An 8,749-nucleotide genomic window follows, 5' to 3' on the forward strand; every position below is an offset into this window, starting at 1 on the left:
CGAGGCCGAATCCAGGACCTTCCGATCCGAAAAGCGAGTGTCATACCACTTGACCACATAGCCGCATATACTAATATTATAGCATACTATTTTAGGACCAACATCCTGATTATCATCTTATGGAAGTGCGGCAATCGGGTCATGCACCTCTCAACACCAAGGTTTAAATCTTTCAAGTGGTGGGATTCTGATAAAAGTGAAAGGTTTCGCTTTTCTTTGATAATGTTGATCTTTAAATGAACGTTTGTTTACAATTTAAAAAAACAAACCCTTTCTCCCACAATAATAGCGTAAAACATTTTTATAAAAAAATGTTTAAAAAGGGGGGGGGGGGGGGGTGGAGGGGGAGAATGGAGTCCACACACACACACACCACTCACACACACACACACAAAAGAGAGAGAGAGAGAGAGAGAGAGAGGAGAGAGAGAGAGAGAGAGAGAAGAGAGAGCTTTCCTTAACATGGTTCAAAAGATATAAATGAAAATGATAATTTTGTAAAGGAATGCCTACATGTAGGTACTTATTTACAAGGTTGATAACCTTATTATTATTATTATTATTATTATTATTATTATTATTATTTATTATTATTTTATTATTATTATTATTATTATTATTATTATTATATTATTATTATTATTATTATTATTATTTATTATTATTATTATTATTATTATTTTTATTATTAATTAATTAATTTATTTATTTTAAATTATATTATCATTATTATTATTATTATTATTATTATTATTATTATTATTATTATTATTATTATTATTTTTATTATTATTATTATTATTATTATTATTATTATTATCATTATTATTATTATTAATTTATTTATTTATTTTATTAAATTATTATTATTATTATTATTATTATTATTATTATTATTATTATTATTATTATTATTATTATTATTATATTATTATCGTTATTATTATTATTAATTTATTTATTTATTTTATTAAATTATTATTATTATTATTATTATTATTATTATTATTATTATTATTATTATTATTATTATTATTATTATTATTAACATTGTCATCATCATCATCATCATCATCATCATCATCATCATCATCATCATCATCATTATTATTTGATAGCAGTTGGGACAAATACGCTATAATCTGTGGTTTTATGGTAGCACGTCTGACTGGAAAGGTCTGAGGTTCAATCCCCAATCGAGGTAGACTGACTTTTTGGGATGATTAATTTTTTCCTTGTTTTTTCCTTCTTTTTTTCTTTGTTTGGATTCTTGAATACACACTTGTTAAGATCTGTATCTTACACAGGTGCCTGCTCCCTAAATTCTTTTATAGGCGCTTTTTTTCTTTTTCTACTTATGACTTGAGTGTCTTGAGTTCATGAAAATGTAATATATTTATTCAATATAATATATTGTGTAATCAGTATTTATTTGTCATCAAACATGAAATATTGGGAAGGGCATTGTGCATGATAACTCCAGGGAAATGCTCTGAAAAATACTCAAATCTATTTTAATTCTTTTTAAATTAAAAAAACAAGGCCGGTGGCCACACAACATTTTTCTATGCTAAATTCTTTCTTCATTTGAACTATCTCGAGTGGAATGGGCTGGATGAACTGGTCATCATGGCACCACACCTAAACGATTTCAAGGCCCGACTGACATGGGCCCGCGCCCAATGAGGACGCCGCTGAAATACAACCAGACCATTGGTTTCTTCAGCGCCAACCATACAGATACAGATACAGAAACGGCTTCAAAAATTGGCACTTAGAATTTGGCTTGGAAACGCAAAACCGGCCGCCCAGTTGTCACAGAAGATGATAGGAAGTGATGATAAAATGTAAACATCCCTCTTATGACTAATGACTCTTCTGAAGAAAGGGGAAGGAGGAGGAGGAGATATACTTGAGTACTTCCGGTTATTTTGTTGACATTAGAACAACATTTAATGTCTCGGAAGTCGGATGGATCAATGAGTGTACAGAATACTGCGAAACTATTTTTAGATGAATGAATTTATTGTTTGGCTGTGTTTTTCTGCCTGCATGTCTTTTTCATGTGAACTCTTCAACAGTCGTAACGTCAATTCCCTCGAAATGACGCATGGTAACTTAGTAACACTGGCTTTAAACTATCGGAAAAATGGCGGACGCCCTTTTGAAATATTTCTGCAACGAGCATAAAAGCGTATCCAGAGGAAAAAAAACCCTTTATAAATCTGATCATGTTTTGACTTTCACACATTATGATCACAAGACATATGAAAAGTTCTAGTCAGCATGAAGAATAAAAAGTACATATTTTCTTTGTTTAGAACCACGATGACCGCCGTTGCTGGGCGACGTGACATCAGGCTATTGAATCCAATTATCCTACAGCATCTGACAAACATGCAAACAAAATACTTCCAAAGGATAACCATTTTAAAAATTGGATGAATTCCAGCATTACGTGCCTTATGGTCCGCTTAAAGGACATTTTCCCGCTAGAAGTGTTACTATTTCATTGTAGTTCGTACAAACAAGGTATCTCACATTGCCCTTTATAAATTATTTGGTCTCCGTTTTAACCAAATCGGGGTTGAAATTATGCATTTGGAATCGCATATAAATTGCTAGAAACAAAAACCACACTTTATAAATTAAAAAAAAAAAGAATCTTTATCCCAGTTTATTTATCCACATAAATCGATTTCTCGCTATATGTGAACAATCGTCTCAAAAGGGTACTGTGTCGGGGTGAATATGATTTAATGCTTTCACTGAGGACAGTTTTTACCTCCTCGAACTTAGAAAGAAAAAAAAAACCACAAAACAAAACAACAACAACAACAACAACAAAAAATCCAACAAACCACCCCCCCCCCCCCCAAAAAAAAAAAAAAAAAAAAAAATCGAAAATAAACCCAACAAAAATCAGACAAACAAAAACAAAACATATAATGTATAACAAAACAAAGCCCACTTCTCTCCCCTCCCCCCCCCCCCCCCCCTCCTCCCCCCCCCCCCCCCCCCTCCTCCCCTACCCCCCTTTTCCAATAAATAAAAAATAAATAAAACAACAATGCAAGAGAAGAGAGCATTAAAAAAATCAAACTTTAATTTCCTAATTCTGATTCATTCCGACATTATATCAGATTAACTCATTCGGTTCCGTACATAGCATGCAACCGGGATATATAATAATAATAATAATAATAATAATAATAATAATAATAATAATAATAATAATAATAATAATAATAATAATAATAATAATCTTCATTGTCCAAATAGGCAATTATTGTTAGGTTACAGCTCTTGTGAAGTAAATAAATTAATTATTATGCTCTACCATTTGGGGTATCGAGACCCCAAGCCAAGTATAATCGAATCCCATATGTAAAGGGTACGTTTTGTCTTAGCCAGGGTGTAATGAACCGGTCACAGTTTTAACCTTAGTTGACCTATCAACATCTGGGGCATAGGATCAGAGACACTCGAAGGTAACGAGGTTGCCACACAAACCAACCAACATGCCATCTCACCCGTGTAAATAATACTTGTTGACGAGAAGGGTAAAAGTGAGGGGGGGGGGGGGGGGGGGGGGGGGGGGGGGGGGAAGGAGAAGGGAAAGAAAGAGATAAGCCTATCACCCATCAACCTGTGAATTATGGCCATTTAAATAGTATTTTGATGGGGGTTTGTTTGGATGTTAGATGAGGCAAAGATGGCGAAGATGGTTGACGAGTTACACTTTTGACCCCATCCTCCTCTTACGGAATCTCGTTACATAACGTTGCCGAGATTTGTCAATATGATTCACTAGTTTGATGTCACGTCGCCCAGCAACGGCGAGCAGCCTGGTTCTAAACAAAGAAAATGGGTACTTTTTTATTCTTCATGCTGGCTAGAACTTTTCATATGTCATGTGATCAGAATGTATAAAAGTCAAAACATGATCATATTTATAATGCCCCCCCCCCCCCCCCCCCCCCCCCCCCCCCCCCCCCCCCCCCCCCCCCCCCCCCCCCCCCCCCCCCTGGATACGCTTTTATGCTCGTCAGAGAAGTATTTCATAAGGGCGTCCGCCATTGTTCCGATAGTTTAGAGCTAGTTACTATGCGTCATTACGAGGGAAGTGACGTCTTGAGTGTTGAAGCGTATTACTATGTAGAAAAATATGTCAAATTATATCGACTGCATATCACTTGTACAAACTCACTAACACGTCAATGCAAATTGGCAGACTGTTTTATACAATTAGAAATACAAACAACGATTTCGGGGACTAGCGTGCTATCCAAAGGATAACAAGCAATTGCTATTGTCCGTTTTACGCTTTTGAAACCGGGATAAATCCGGCTCTATGGGTCCAATGGCTCTCGAAGACTACTTTACTTCAGATTATGAGCATAGAGAGTTAGAATTATGGTTGGTAGGTGTTCACTTTCATTATGTATAATTTAAAAAGAAAAAAAAAAAAAGAAAGGAAAAGAAACTACAAAAAGTTCCTCTCCATTCATCAAATTTTCTCAGTTGAACCAATCCCACACGTGACCAATCCCACACGTGACCAATCCCACACGTGACCAATCCCACACGTAGAGAGTGAAAAAAAAAAAGAATCAAAAACGAATCGACCCCGACGATATTCGAACTCGCAATCTTCTGATCCGAAGTCAGACGCCTTATCCATTAGGCCACGAGGCCACATGAAAGCAATGCATTTTGATAAAATGTTACATGATTTATATATTCGACAACACTTTGAAATAATATAAGAAATTCGCTTCATCACTTGCCTCTTTAAAACCTGTATTATATCGAGATGATTTCCTTGCAAAAGATCAATTGGTAGTGACCAAGAAGAGACTTGTCTTAAGCTTTTTTAAAAAAATATTATTCTACTGAAGAGAATAAATACTAATTCTTAAAGTGACAAAAAGGGGGTTCCGATAGCTCAGTTGGTAGAGCACTCGCCCAAAGGCAGCAGCCTCTTATGGTTTACACTACTATGTTATGACGATCGACCCAATCAGCAAAGTCCGGTCCGCATTCGTGCACCGTCGCGAACCCGCCGGGTAGCATCGTCACAACACACCTTTCGACTAGATGCTCTGCCGTCTCGGGTTCTTGCCCACAGCGTGGACATATTGCACAGGTTGTTTGGGCGAATGTCATACCACAAGATCACATAGCCACACATCTACAATATTATGTCTCTAACTCTCTCGAGGTCATATGAAGGGAAAATCGAACAAATTTGATCGATATTCAATCACGGGGAACTCGAAAGAGTTTTAACCATTCTCCTAATAGCCTTCAACGGTCTTGACGTCACTTCCCTCGTAATGACGCATAGTAACTTAGCAACTGGCTCTAAACTGTCGGAACAATGGCGGATGCTCTTATGAAATACTTCTCCAACGAGGATAAACGTGTGTCCAGAGGAGAAAAAACATTATAAATCTGATCATGTTTTGACTTTTATACATTCTGATCACATGACACATGAAAAAGGTCTAGCCAGCATGGAGAATAAAAAGTACCGATTTTCTTTGTTTAGAACCAAGCTGCTCGATGCTGGGCTACGTGACATCAGACTATTGAATCCGATAGGTATAGTTTTGTTAAACTGAGTTCGGGATTTCGAACAAACCATCAATGCGCGGCCTTGAGGTGAGGTTACTGGAGGGTTTTTTAAAAATAAAAGTCTTCTTGAAATATTGCAATTGAAATTTAGAACTGATTCCCCATTGGGAGCTCGTTTGGAATTTCCAACGCAAGGGTTAAAGAATCATATTGATGCTATATTATGGATCAGATAACATTTTTTAAAAATTGAGCTTTATATAGCGCAATATCCACTAAATGTGCTCAAATCGCTTTACAAGGGGTCCCTGATCAACAGCAACATTTAACATGTAGGACCGGACATGACGCCTGTTACGCGATATTACAATTTTTCTGACAAAGACAACGCTGTTAACGGCCAGGTACTCATTTTACACCTGAGTACGGTGAGAGAATATGAGTAAAGAGCCTTTTCCGAGGACTCAACTATGCGCCGATCACGAGGCTCGCACCCAGGACCTTCCGATCCGAAAGCGAGTGCCATGCCACTAGACCACATAGCCGCACTCATTACATCCGCCCATAGCCTGTGTAAACTGCATCCGCCAGCCGGATATGATGTACCCTCGCTCAAAAGAATGTACGTTTATAGATAGTATGCGATTGGCTAAGAATCTCACAACATTGCCATCCGGAAGTATAACGGACCAACACACAAACTGTGTGTAGTCTTGAACGTTTATAGTCTGGTTAATACGGTTTAGTGAGCATTACTCATAAACGCGGATGGCAAAAAGCAATAACAAAGACCTGAGTGACGTCAACTTCGTTCTATCTATAGTCCGATTAATGCAGTTATGTGAGAACATCTCATTAAATTGGCTGGCTAAAAACAATAACAAAGAGCTGAGCGACGTCAATTTCGTTCTATCTTTTAAGTTTACTCTACATGATAAACTTAAGCTTAACTTTTATAAGTTAACATTAACTCTCTCCTTACCAATGACAGGAAAATCGTAACGCCTGTTACGATTATCAATTAAATTAAATGTCTTCTGTACAAAATTTTATGAAACGAATTTGTCATAGTTAAATGAATGCGTTGTGCTGAAGAAAATGATGTGGTTGTTATATCATGTATTTATTTACTTTTGAGTTAGAGGTTAACTCCCTCCTTGTCGATCATTATCAGTATTTTCCCAAATGGTAGGCTTACCCAGCAGAAAAAATGCTTTTTTAAACTCAAACAATCTCTCTACAAAACAACTTTATATTCGTATTAATTGAACAAAGAACATTGTGATGTACAAAACAAATCTGAATAAGAAAAAATGTATATTGTGTCGTAACAAATGTGACGATTTTTCTGTAGGTGGTAAGGAGAGGGTTAAAATATCAATTTTTATGTTGGTAGGACATGGCCTTTCTGGGAATAGCCGGAATATGTTGAGTTAGGAGAAAGTTAAAATTTATCTTCAAGCATCGGGTTCAGCTCGACAAAATACCGTTTTGAGACGATTGGTCACAACGGTGTCTCACTTTCGCATAATATAATAATATTAATAGATAAATGGATTGTAAGATATGTCCTTACGCCGACGTATCCTTATTTGCAGGTCTGATAACCCGAGTGTTCATGGGCTCATTGTTGTAATGGAAATACTTTCAAATCAACAGATAAATATCGTTCATAACAATAATGTTAAATCAAGCCCATAGTTGCGTTCGGTAATCAGACCTGCTTATAAGTGCACGTAGCACGTAACGCTGATGTAAACCGAGATGGAGGGGGCACGAAACACATAAACCACATTGTTGTCTGTCGTGGTGCTGTCTGTCATGTAACGTTTGTGTGTAGGAAGGTATTCCTCAATGAATGAATGGCTGATTGACGACATGGTTGAAGACAACGATACATGTAGGCTGGATGGTGTGAGGATTGCTATGACAAAGTAACGGTGGGAAATCAGGAAACGACATGCTTCTCACCTATTTGATAGATTCACAAATAATGTTTCTATTATGTATTACCACTAAGGTTGTTTTTGATAGATTCACAAATAATTTTTCTATTATTACCACTAAGGTTGTTTTTGATAGATTCACAAATAATTTTTCTATTATTACCACTAAGGTTGTTTTTGATAGATTCACAAATAATTTTATCTATTATTACCACTAAGGTTGTTTTTGATAGATTCACAAATAATTTTATCTATTATTACCACTAAGGTTGTTTTTGATAGATTCACAAATAATTTTTCTATTATTACGACTAAGGTTGTTTTTGATAGATTCACAAATAATTTTATCTATTATTACCACTAAGGTTGTTTTTGATAGATTCACAAATAATTTTATCTATTATTACGACTAAGGTTGTTTTTGATAGATTCACAAATAATTTTTCTATTATTACCACTAAGGTTGTTTTTGATAGATTCACAAATAATTTTATCTATTATTACCACTAAGGTTGTTTTTGATAGATTCACAAATAATTTTATCTATTATTACCACTAAGGTTGTTTTTGATAGATTCACAAATAATTTTTCTATTATTACCACTAAGGTTGTTTTTGATAGATTCACAGATAATTTTTCTATTATTACCACTAAGGTTGTTTGTGATAGATTCACAAATAATATTTCTATTATTACCACTAAGGTTGTTTGTGATAGATTCACAAATAATATTTCTATTATTACCACTAAGGTTGTTTGTGATAGATTCACAAATAATATTTCTATTATTACAACTAAGGTTGTTTTTGATAGATTCACAAATAATTTTTTCTATTATTACCACTAAGGTTGTTTATGATAGATTCACAATTAATTTTTCTATTATTACCACTAAGGTTGTTTTTGATAGATTCACAAATAATTTTTTCTATTATTACCACTAAGGTTGTTTTTGGTAGATTCACAAATAATTTTTCTATTATTACCACTAAGGTTGTTTTTGATAGATTCACAAATAATTTTATCTATTATTACCACTAAGGTTGTTTTTGATAGATTCACAAATAATTTTATCTATTATTACGACTTAGGTTGTTTTTGATAGATTCACAAATAATTGTTCTATTATTACCACTAAGGTTGTTTTTGATAGATTCACAAATAATTTTTCTATTATTACCACTAAGGTTGTTTGTGATAGATTCACAAATAATATTTATAT

At 34.8% G+C, this 8,749-nt stretch overlaps 1 non-coding gene across 1 annotated transcript; it reads right to left on the bottom strand.

Moving 5' to 3' along the window:
* Positions 1 to 4,625: 4,625 nt before the first annotated feature.
* Positions 4,626 to 4,698, bottom strand: Trnar-ucg (transfer RNA arginine (anticodon UCG)). The gene has a single exon. It is a non-coding gene; the product is annotated as a tRNA-Arg (tRNA).
* Between the last annotated feature and the right edge of the window lie 4,051 nt (positions 4,699 to 8,749).

This window comes from Berghia stephanieae, chromosome 3, assembly GCF_034508935.2.
Source record: "Berghia stephanieae isolate SIO BIC M18660-M18661 chromosome 3, UCSD_Bste_1.3, whole genome shotgun sequence".
In the NCBI taxonomy this organism is placed as follows: Eukaryota; Metazoa; Mollusca; class Gastropoda; order Nudibranchia; family Aeolidiidae; genus Berghia; species Berghia stephanieae.